This window comes from Canis lupus, chromosome 1 (assembly GCF_003254725.2).
Source record: "Canis lupus dingo isolate Sandy chromosome 1, ASM325472v2, whole genome shotgun sequence".
Classification (NCBI taxonomy): Eukaryota; Metazoa; Chordata; class Mammalia; order Carnivora; family Canidae; genus Canis; species Canis lupus.
The window spans coordinates 7,516,394-7,528,733 of NC_064243.1; the positions used below are offsets into that span (position 1 = coordinate 7,516,394).

The 12,340-nt window shown below is 37.3% G+C and overlaps 1 long non-coding RNA gene across 5 annotated transcripts; it reads left to right on the forward strand.

Moving 5' to 3' along the window:
• Positions 1-291: 291 nt before the first annotated feature.
• Positions 292-11,524, forward strand: LOC112643741 (uncharacterized). Of its 5 annotated transcripts, none has more exons than XR_003125861.3 (3): positions 292-340; positions 8,857-8,950; positions 10,139-11,524. It is a non-coding gene; the product is annotated as an uncharacterized LOC112643741 (long non-coding RNA). The 5 variants fall into 5 exon arrangements; XR_003125859.3 differs by lacking the exon at positions 292-340 and adding an exon at positions 347-627; XR_003125862.3 differs by lacking the exon at positions 292-340 and adding an exon at positions 2,976-3,059.
• The last annotated feature ends 816 nt before the right edge of the window (positions 11,525-12,340 follow it).

Sequence of the window (12,340 nt, forward strand, 5' to 3'; positions counted from 1 at the left end):
AAATCTGTTCTTAGGGCTTGTTTCCATCCCTAATACGTTATAAGAGATATTATGCCTTATAACCTTTCTAATCCATCTTCAATATTAACTTCCTCTCAACATTTCATTCATATCAATGGCTTAGACCAGTCACTAATATACTAAGCTAGTACTCAGTACTTTAGGCTAGGAGAGAGCAGAGCGGTTGGGAGAATAATCTAGTATATTCCTTCCTGTGTGGTCCAGCACCAAGGACCTCAGCAGCACCTGGGAATCTTAGAACTGAACAATCTCAGCCCCTCCCCCACAAATATAGAATCAGAATCTGCATTTTAACAGTCTTCAAATCACCAGACTACAGGTCCGACTTGCATAGTTTTTCATAATGAATTTAGTCTTTCAAAAAGATTAATGCTTGGATCCAAGTATGAAGAGATTCTGATTTAGTTGTGGTTTGGGCATTAGGATACTTCCCAAGAGATTTTAATGTCCAGCTAATGGTTCATTCCTGTCTTTCCCTCACTTTATTCTGGTCGTCGCCTTCTTCCCTTCCTGTCATCCTCATTGGGCTTTCTCAGAGTCCTCCAGGGTTGGAGCTATGGACGAGAGAAGAGAAGACAACATCTTACCCAGGGACAGAGATAGAGTGTGAGTGCCTCCAGGAGTGGCAGATTCCAACTGTGACACTCCTCTGATAATCTCCCACTGAGCTCCTTACCTCACTGTCCTGGATGGGACTACCCTTCAGCTGGCCCACACTTAACATCCCTCTTAGGGAATACCCTCAACCTCTTATGCCTGAGGTTGCCTTGCCCTGTTTTGGGACAAAGTCTAAGATCACACCCAGAATGCACATCTGGTTCCCAGAAAACAAATATCTGTAAGGCTCACAGAGAAATTAGACACTGGGGATAGATATACCAATCATTTACTTAAAAGCTCTAGGGGACAAACATTTCTCTCTAGGCTTTGGTTGAGGGCAACCCCCTCCATGATTCTATGTTGGGGTGGAAATAATGGAGAAGATGGTAGTGTGTGCGGGACAGGAGGTCTGAGCTAACCATGCTCACCAAAACAGTTATTTCCTTCAACTCTTTAAACTTTATATTTTCAAATAGTTGAGGTTCACTACAAATGCACGCCATTTCAGAAGGTCACATTTCACATTTGTGTGTCCTACTGTCAGTGATCAATCACCTCGTTTTTTGAATATGAGGGTACCTAAAACCTATTATTTGGCTTGGTACCCCTAGCTGAAACTGAGCCATCAAGACTTCTTTACAGGGGAGCCTGGATGGCCACAGTCTGTTCAGCATCTGACTCTTGGTTTCAGCTTAGGTCGTGGTCTCAGGGTCACAAGTTTGAGCCCCGCATGGAGCTCCACACTCATCCCAGAGTCTGCTTGAGTTTCCCTCTCCCTCTGCCCCTCTCGTCCCTCTAAAATAAGTAAATAAAATCTTTTAAAAAATACAATAAAAAGACTTCCATTACAATGGAATGACATTGAGAAATTAAAGGAGAGACAACTGTGATTATTAAAAGCCTTTTTAGCATTAACTGATAAAGTAACAGGAAATTGAAAATGACACAGTTCAAATATGAGGGGAAAAAAAGATTTACCATAAAGAATATTGTAAGTGGCACAATATTAAAGGCATTTCCATTAAAATCCAGAATTGAGGAAGAAAACATCTAGTGCAATTTTTGTTCAATACAATCTTCTAAGTTCTAATAAATTCTATGATAGGACAAGGTTAAATAATCAGCATAATCACTGGAAAAAAGGATAATGTTTCCAATGACAATACTTTTCTAAACCTAAAAATCAACTGTAGGTAGGAAAAACAAACATGAATATTGATAGTAAAGAACTGAAATTAAGCACTCCAACATGGAAACCAGCTTTTTAAACTGTGTTGTATTTACACTTATTATCAGTTTACAACATAAATTTGAATTACTTAGAAATAGTTTATCCATAATATATAGAAAGAACTCTATATTATTGAATATATAAATATGTATGCAAATGAAAGGCATCACATATGCATTGATTATAAAATTTAATACTGTTAAATTATTTAAAATCCACATAGATTAATTGATTTTAAAGTTAATATTAAAGAAGAATAGTCAAGAAAAATCTGACAGTGGAAAATATGATCAGAAACTTGCTTTAACAGATACTGAAATACACTCAATATGTTGTAGTTAAGTCATGATGGAATTGTTATTATCAGACCCTAAGAAGTTGCCCTTAGGGTAGAAAAATAAAAAGTGGAACACAATAGAGCATATGGAAATGGATCCTAATGAATTATAAATACAATAGACAACATATCAATACAGTGAAGAAAGGAGAACTGAGTTATGTAAGGGTGCCCAATGTCTAAAAATATAAGAAGAGTATTTCAGGCACAAGAAACAGCAAGTGCAAAGGCCCTGAGATGGGGGCATGCCACATACATTGGACACACATTAATGCAGCAAGTGTGGTTAAAGAATAAAACAGCAGGAAGGAAATATGTAAAGACACGGTCAAAAAAGACAATAAGGACCCAGAGCATAGAGGGCCTTGCAAATCACACGGAAGTGTGGAGTTTATTCCAAAGGCAAGAGAAAGCCATTGAAAGAAAGCACTTAATATGGTTTCATTTTTAAAAGAAATGCTCTGGAAAAGAAAGAAAAAAAAGAAAAGAAAGAGAAAATAGAAAGGAAAGAAGGGAAAGAAAGAAGGGAAAGAAAGAAGGGAAAGAAAGAAGAAAGAAAGAAGAAAGAAAGAAGAAAGAAAGAAGAAAAAGAAGAAAGAAAGAAGGAAGAAGAAAGAAAGAAAGAAAGAAAGAAAGAAAGAAAGAAAGAAAGAAAGAAAAAGAAAGAAAGAAAGAGAAAGAAAGAAAAAGAAAAGAAAGAAAAAAGAAAAGAGGAAGGAAGGAAGGAAAGAAAGAAAGGAAAGAAGAAAAGAAAGAAAGAAAAGAAAGAAAAGAAAGAAAAGGAAAGGAAGGAAGGAAGAACTGCTCTGATTACCGAGTGGAAAACAAGTGACATTTGGGATAAGAGAGGATAACAGCCTAGGACAGAAGGTAGTGGAAGTTCCCTGGACACATTCCTATAAAGTGGAATAAGTAGAGTCGAGCTCTACAGGATAGAACAGATTCAGCTGCACAAGGTGTCTGTCTAATACACGATTGTTGTTGTACTAATACACGATTGTACTAATACACGTTTCCACCATCAGTAAATAAGAGTTCCACATCGCTGTGGGGCCGCTGATGTTATCAATTTCTTTTTTTTTTTAATCTAGTAAAAGTAAATCGTTATCTCATTATCTATGATGTGCATTCCCCTCATTACTAAGGAGATTGAACACCTTTCACTTTAATCATTATTCGTTTGTTGTCCTCTGCTATGAAATCGTTTTTTATGTTTTGCCAACTTTTTAACTGATCATAGTTCTTGCTTCCTTTTATAGGTTCATGGCATGCATATTTTTTCAGTTATGTAGGCTGCAAGCAACTTTTCCCAGTTTTGCCTTTTCTTCTACGATTGGCTCTAAATGTGTCTTATTCAAGAAAGCATCCGCTCACTCATGCTACCAACCCCAAACCTGTATACATCGAGTGTCACAGTGTGCACAGACCTCTATCAATAACCTATTGACATAATTACTATCCATGTATAATGTCTTGCTTGCTGGTAACCTCTCTGGTACACATGTTTAATAAAAGGCACTCACTTTTTATTCCAAAATTGCAATTCACTGTGATACTAGTTTGTCTGCTTTGAGGATTTTGCTCTTCCACATATATTACAATTCAAATTGCTTTGGATTTATAAAAACTTGGCAAAAGAATTAAAATCGAAGAGCTTACCATGTAGTTGTATCAACTTTAACGGTTTTCAAATAAGTTTTTTAAACTTCCTCCATTACAATCTTGTGCTTTTCAGGGTTTTGTTTTGTTTTGTTTTTTCTCCACTATTTTTGTTGCCTTAAAATTGAATTCTCTAGATATTTTAAAATATTTTTCTCATGTATATAAGCAATGCAGTTTCATACTATTCTCTGGCAAACCGCTTTAATTTTAGTAATGTAAGTTTACATTCTTGTGTTTTTCTCTATTAATTATATATAAGTATTTTTTTTCCTCCTTTGCAAGCTTTCCATTTTTTTGTAGGTTTACTGCATTGTCTACTATCTCTCCAGGAAATGTTGAATACAAGCTCTGATAATGAGTATCATTTCCTTAGTTAATAATTTTATTTTGAAGTAGCACTTTTAAATGTTTTATCATTAAAACCCACCTAAAAGGGCATCTGGGTGGCTCAGTGGTTGAGCGTCTGCCTTTGGCTCAGGTCGTGATCCCGGGGTCAGGGCCGGGGGGGAGCGAAATCGAGTCCCACATCAGGGTCCCTGCAGAGAGCCTGTTTCTCCCTCTACCTATATCTCTGCATCTGTGTCTCCCATGAATAAATAAAATCTTAAAAAAAAAAAAAAAACTAAAAACTTTTGGTAACCTTTCTTTTCCAGATTAAATTCATATCTAATCTATTACATTAATAATTTTTATTATGAGGAAATATACATGCTCTTCTGTCTGCACTGAGAGGACTTTATAAAATTAATAGATTAAGGAAACAAACCATAAATATAATAAAATGTTATTCCTGGAATAAACTTGATCATGATTCAAAAATTTTATATATAAAAATATATAAAAATTTTTATATATACACTGCTAGATTTTACTTGCTATCATTTTAAGAATTTTTCTTCTATGCTCAAGAGGGAGATTGACCTATAATCTTCCTCATACTATTTTTTTTCCAGGGTTTGGAATCAAGAATATAACATTAACTTCAAACAATGCACTGGAGATCTTAGCTATTTTTCTGGGAAAAACATATAGATACTTGGAATAATCCAGTTTTTGCAAGCTGAGTAGAAATTGCCTGAAAATCCATTTGTGCTAGTTGTTTTGTGAGAACACTTTTATCTACTCATTTAATCTACTTAAATCCTTGACTTAACTGTGCTTTTTTTTGGACCAGAATTTGTCCATTTTCCTAGGTTTGCAAATAGAGTGGCATACATGTTTAGTAAACTCTCTCAATTTTTAAAATTCATCTGCATCTATGTTCTTTGTTAATTGTTAGTATAGTTTAATTCCTGCCTTATCTCATTCCTCAGGGCTTTTTAAGTCATTTTTTAAACTGTAGTAAGAACAGATACTATAGTTGATCTTAGCCAGAAGACGGAGTCAGTAACATTGTAGTAACTGTGTATGGTGACAGATATTAACTAGACATATAATGGGTATCCTTTGTAACATTAAAAATAAAACCAAATCACTATGATGCATGCCTGAATATGCATGTTAATTATGCTTAAATAAAAATATAGGTAAGTTAACTCTTCTATATTGCCTTGTATTCATCTATTCTTAGATTCCTGCAACAATCCAAATTTGGTTATGATAGTGTATGCACAAGTTTCTTCTTGTGCTATTATTGCTTTATTGATTTAGTTTTTCCAAAGAACCACTTGTGGGCTCTGTTTCTATTGTAAAATTTTTTTTTTTTTTTTAATGTATGATAGTCACAGAGAGAGAGAGAGAGAGAGAGAGAGAGAGGCAGAGACACAGGCAGAGGAAGAAGCAGGCTCCATGCACCGGGAGCCCGACATGGGGACTCGATCCGGGGTCTCCAGGATCACGCCCTGGGCCAAAGGCAGGCGCTAAACCGCTGCGCCACCCAGGGATCCCTGTAAAATTATTTCATAGAATACACATAATTCACTTTACTATATTCTTGATTCTATTTCTATCTCCTGTTTTAATGGCTATGTTAGATGGTCAGTAATTTTTTTTAGCCTTTCTCCTCCTCTAAGGGAAATATTTAAACATGTAAAACAGTCCTTTAACATTTTTTTTCATCCCAAAAGTTGTGACACATAGCATTTTCATTATCACTCAGTCCTACATAATTTTAAATTCCCATTTTCATTTTTAAACACAATTTGTGGGGCTATTTCTTGAAGTGCATCCTGTAGAAAGCTACATAAACTTTCATAAGCTGCCAGTAAATAGGGGCATGAGGGTGGCTCAGTAGATTAAGCATCTCACGGGTAGTGAGATCAAGACTGGAAATGGACTCTTCACTCAGCAGGGGAGTCTGCTTGAAGGTTCTCTGTCTGCCCCTTCCTCTACTCACGCTTTCTAAAAATCAAAACAAAACAAAAAACCCCAACTCAATAATAGATTTGCTTAATTTTGTATGGAGAAAATGTATTTATCTACTCTTCTACTTTTGCTAGATATACTTATTCAAAGTTTCCAGTTTTCTTTTGGTCTCCATTATTGTTTGAGAAAATTGTTGCCAGTCTCTTTCCTTCTGTGTAGATTTACCTTCCTGTTGATGTCTTTATGGTCTTTACCTTCGTTGTTCCACAGATGCATGACCTTGAATCTAGGTATGCATTTATTTCTATTTGTCTTGCTTGCTATATGTTGTGCTTAATCTGTGCTGCAGATTCTGGTCCCAAAGTTCTGGGAAATTCTCAAACACTGTTGCTTCAATTCCCTTTCTTCTCTTTTTTTTCCCTCCTGAAACTGCCATTAGACTTAAAATGATAGAATGTAATCAGAAGATCAAACCTTTCAATTACTCTTCCAAATTTGCTAGCTCATTGTCACTCTAGTTTATCCTGATTTTTTTTTTTTCCAAAATGCTTACTCATACTCTCCCTTTTGGTCTAAAAATGCTGTTTGTTTCCAGATGGTCCCTGGAAGTCTGCTGACCTGGCACTGTACTAGTTAGCATTCTGTAAGTTATCTTGAATAATTATGGGAATCCAAGAGAAAGCAACCTCACTTTGCTGCAGGCCTGGACTTTAACGTTTCAATCCCAATGCTGAAAATGATTTATGCCTCAAGGACAACCCAGCCCTCACTTCAGCATTTACTTAACCACTGTCCACTGATAAAATGTGTTGTTTCTTCCTTTTGGGGGTGAGAGAGGGCATTTTCTTTCCTTCTTTATGAGATATGCTGTAAGAAGTAGGTTTTGAAGTTTATCTGAGATCTAATCGCATTGCAGTGGGAGTTCCTTCGGGATACTTAGTAATACTGCTAAGAACAGAAGTTAGAAGCTCTTGAAAACTTAAAGAAGTATATGGGTCAGCTTCAGCTTCTGCTGATAAAGGCGCTGGTCACAGAACAATGCCATTTTCTCTCATTTCAAAAGTGTTTAGAGATCCTTAATCTTTTGAAGTCATCAGTCATTCAGAGTCTGACAAAAGTGCAGGATCTCATGTCTACACGACGTGCCTATGCATATGATTGATATTTTGCATGTAAATTTCACAGAGGTTGCAGACACTTGAAACCTATCCGTGGACCTTTATGAATCCAGATTAAGAGATTTGTACGAGACAACTAATCAAGTTTATAAAATTATCATGAATGATGAATGCATGAGGAGACATAGGGTCAGTGTTCAGAAAGAAACAAACCCGTTACCCCTAGTTTCCTTCAGTGTCTCTTTAATAAAAGGCAAATCACAGTTCAAGAACTTTGATTCTGTACATATTAAGTGCTATGCTTAAATTGGCTTTTCTATTTATGATAATTTAAGGGAAAGCAAGTCTCTCCCTCGTGGAGTTAGACCATTAACAGTTAAAGTCATTCAGGTGCTACACCAGATTTTAGTACTAGGATTCAAAGCTGTAATTTTAGCATTTGAGAGACAAAGGGGTAAACGGGAGTGGGGATAGGGCAGGCAACTAAGATAGTCTGCTTGATTTCCTAATGAGGTAGCCTTCTATTTGGCCAAAACTATAGTGCTACCATTAAGAGGCCAATAAATATTATCTCTCCCGGGGCTTTCATAATGGAGATAGCAGGGAATACACCAATGCATGACAGAACAGGTAGGAGAAATTTCTGAGACAACACTTGGTTATGTTTGGCCACACATAAGTATTTAAGTAATTACATAAGAAGTGGAAAAGCAGAGCTGATGTGATGTCAGAAGTGATGTGAGAGTATCCAGAAGGGTCCCTAGGAAGACTGGCCCCATAATCAGCTAGGTCATTGAACCTGGAGGAACAGCTATGTCACTGTCCCTGGAGGAACATCAGCTCTTTTGCAGAATGCAAACCAGAAGTTGCAAGGGAAGTGCAATCACAATACTAGAGCGAGAGGGCGGTTTACTGTCTATGTAAATCGGAGTGAACTTAACTAACCTGCATTCTGAAAGATCTTTTCACACTGACAAGCATTTCAAAACATAACCTAAAACACAATAATGCTGAAGGCCTTTTCACCTAGTTAAGAGCAGGCCACTGGAGCTGGAATTTAATTCCTGACTCCCCTACTTCCTAGCTGCTGGATTTAAAAAAGTAGGCAGTTAGTAGCACATAAGCTGGAGGCAAGGACAGTGATAAACAGATTATTCAGTAGAAGCCCCAGGGAATAACATCCTGACCTGCGGCTTCCCAGACCCTGGAGCTAACAGATCAAGAGCCACAGGTGCAGAGCATGCACCTCTTCTACCTCTGCCCCAGGATAACCCCTAGACTCATCATAATGAGTTTGTACTGTGGTTATAGCCCCCCCAATGGGGGAAGCCTGCATGACAGTTCCAGTACAAACCTTACCAGGTTAAAAACTGCCTGCTAACCTGTGGGAGGAATCCCCTCAAATGATTGGGAGCAGCATCCATTAGGGAGCACCCGGTCCATGATGCAAGACCCCACACACATACAAGGAAAGGACCCCTGTAGCCTCATGCAGCTGCCACTTCTGGGCCTGCCCACTCTCCCATTTCGAGAGTGTACTTTCATTTTAATAAACTGCTTTGTGCTTGCTACTTTCCTCCTAGATTCCGTTATTCCAGTGCAGATCCTCAAGTAAACTTTTTTGTGGGGAACCCAAGAATGGAGACCTCCATTCACACAACATCAATTCTCCCACTGGTAAGAGATTCACCAGGATTTGTGACATTACAGTGCTTCAGTTCTCACCAGGGGAATAGTGCTAAGTATAATATATCCAAAAGGTTACTGCAAAAATTAAAAATGGTAATTATGTGAAGTACTTAGCATAGTATCTGGCTTGTAAAAAACATGCAATAAGTGTATTTATTATTTTTTATTATCAGTACTGATTTTATTAACCCATGCTGAGCACCTCTATAAATATACAGTAAATATTTTAAGCATTATAAACTATTTCAGGAGTTGACCCAGCATCCACATGGGGATCTTTGTCAGCGTCTGGATCTATAAGACTCTATCACACTTTCTGCCATCATTGTCATAGGATATAGCAGGAGAGAAAAATTCCCCTTAAAGGGTCAGGAAGAGTGAACCCTTTGGGGAGTCAAAAATAAGGGCAATATAAAATCCAGGTCAGGAAGGGCCAAGAAACTGAGCTCAGTATAGAATCATGAATCGCACAAATGTACCAGGAGCTTGGGGGAGATAGTACATCCATTGCCATATCTATGGTAGTAAATATTTATGGTAGTATGAGAAACCTTTATTCCAACCAACCACTGAGCAAGTAGCTTCACCTGGGCAAGGACATTAATTGCATGAAATGCAAGTATGAATATGAATATGAAGAATTCTTGGGAATTCTCATCAAACACAGTTCACTTATCTTAAAATGAACCTTCTAAGAATCAACTATCATAGTCTCTTACTACCACAGGTGACCTAAACAGGTAGGGTTAAGCATGGCCAGCATTGAAATCCCACTCTATGGGCCTATGGCAAAGAGCTAATTGTATTGTTAATAAGTCATATGAGAATAGTTTGTTGTATTCAATCAACAACAAATTCTCTCAAATCACAGACCATCCACAAAATTTACAAGAGTGACACTAACTGTAGAAAACAAACAAAATCCCTTACTTAAGGCTTTGGACAACTGAAATATTCCTCTATTCAACCAAAGTAAAAAGTGATAGCACTCACTGTAAGGACTCAGGAGCATGTGGTAGAGAGCTATGGAAAGACTATTAAGATCTATATTCGCAAACAAGTAATTCCAGTTATTTTTAAAGAAAGTTTGGCGACTCATCTGCCTTATGAAAATAGAGCAAGAAACGTTCTCTGCACAGTGTGAAGTTCCTCTGTCTTTCATATTTCTAATTCCAGGCAGCATGCTGTCTGCTCTAAAGAGCAAGAAAACAAATGCCAAGCTTTAATCAGACTGGTGTGGACCATTGGAACTTTCGGATCATTTAGCCATGCCTAACTATGTCATGCAGCTTCTCATCGGAATTATCAACGCCTGCACCTATGCTCTGCCATGAAGAGGTTACAAAACACTGAAAATGAGCAGCGATTCTAGGCTACCTTACCATTCTTTTTCCACATTCGTTAAAAAAAAAAAGTAACAGTTTCAATCTAATATTACAGTGAAACTAGGAATTAGAATCCCTATAGTGTGGAGTCAACCTTTCTCAACAGTCAAGCTTTTTTTCTTCCCCTTTCTTTTAATTGTAGTTTGATAACACTGATAAGCCTAAGGCCAAAGCTGAGGAAGAGAACAAAAATACTATTAAGAACTTAAATCCTCTTGAATCTTTAAAAGCTGCCTTTTAACAAAGATCTTTGTTTTGAAAATGCTCAGGTGTTAATCCTTTTTAACCACAAAATTTTACTCAATTCTTTGTAATTAGATACAAGTTCCCTGATTTATATTAAAGCTTGAAACTTCTGGTTCTCCATTAGAAATATAAGGAGATATTTTGAAATATAAGACTATGGATTTTTTTTTGGGGGGGGGGATTGTATTCTATCCCTAAGATTTCATACTTCTTGACTCTCAGAGCAATAATTGAAAGTTCCTATAGGAATAGAACTTAAATATTTTTCCTAGTGCCAAAGAAAAATTGCATCGGACAAGAACTGGCAAGGAAGACTTTATCCAAGACTGGCAATAGGGGAGACAGGCTGAACTCAACTCCGCTGAAACAGAAAACAGGAGGGTTTTTAAAGTGCTGGGATAAGCCAGGGGAAAGCCCTGGAGGGAGTTAAGGAAGTCAGCCAATGTGATTAAAGAGTCCGTTCTTGCTACTAAGCACTCATAAAACTCAGGCTCCTTCTCCCCACCCTCCCTCCTCCACCCCAGACTTGAGATAGGGATCCTATCCTTCTTGAAGATTACATTTCAAAGCCATCACCCCTAGGTCCTTGAAGACAGTCCTGGGTTGTAAAACTTGCAAAGGGCTTTTTAAAAATTTACATCTCAAAAAGGGCAGAGAAGAATTTACAGGATTTCTAAAGTAAATGTTCTTAGAAGAGGGAGGTGATCAGGGACACAAAGTCAGAAAAAAAAGCCTGTCTGAAGTTCAGGCAAGAGGAGGGGAACTTTAAGGGGGGTCTTGATCACTAGAGTCACTGTAAGAGAAAAGCAATTCTACTCCACAGTAGCAGGTGTAATTCTGTGGGTTGTGACAAGGAACAAAATAAGCCTCCAAATATTTCAGTCCTTGTGAAATTCAAATGGCATGTGCTTAAAACATTTAAATCATCTAATTAAATACATACAATATGTTATATCCTTCTTATCAACTTATTCTGAATGGTGTTTAAAGTGTTGTGTGTGCAGAATATCCTATTTTTCCTTCTAAGCCTAGTTTAGGATTTTCCTTTCACCATGAAATAGAATCCTCATTTTAAAAACTGTGTAACCCAATCTAAGTCCTTTCTTACCTACGTTTATTTTTTTGTTTCCACTCTGCTACATATGGTTTGCAACAGGAAGGATATTTCTAAGCAGTGCTAGGACTTGAGTGTCCCGCAAGAAAAACCGTATTTAAGTTGACTGTGGCTTTTAAAAATTGCTTTTTTATGTGATTTTCTTCCAAACAACAGGAAGCATAAAGCATAGTTTGAGAGCCTTTCAGGTAAGGCTTATGCCATCTTCTGATGATTGCACAGATTTAGGACTTTAAAATTTGCTATGGGCTCTATTTGATCACACCATTTTTCAAGGCCATTTTCATAGTTAGATGTTTTATGATTGTTTTACATTGGTATTCCATTTAGTATTCTGTTATAAAGATTCAGAGTAATTAGTGAAAATTAGCAAACTGCTAAGACTTCTGGGAAAATGACACAGGAGGAGGTCCCTAGGCTCATCTCATTGCACAGATACAACTAGGTAACACCCACATCAGTATAAATACCCAGAGAATGATTCAAAGACTGGCAGCAGCAAAACAAACAAAAAAAAAAAACAAAACAAAACTGGCAGCACAGACTCTCCACAGCTAAATGTAGAGAAGAGGCCACAGTGAAGAAAGTAGGAAGGGTAGAGACATGGTCAGGAGACAAATGGACATGTGGGAC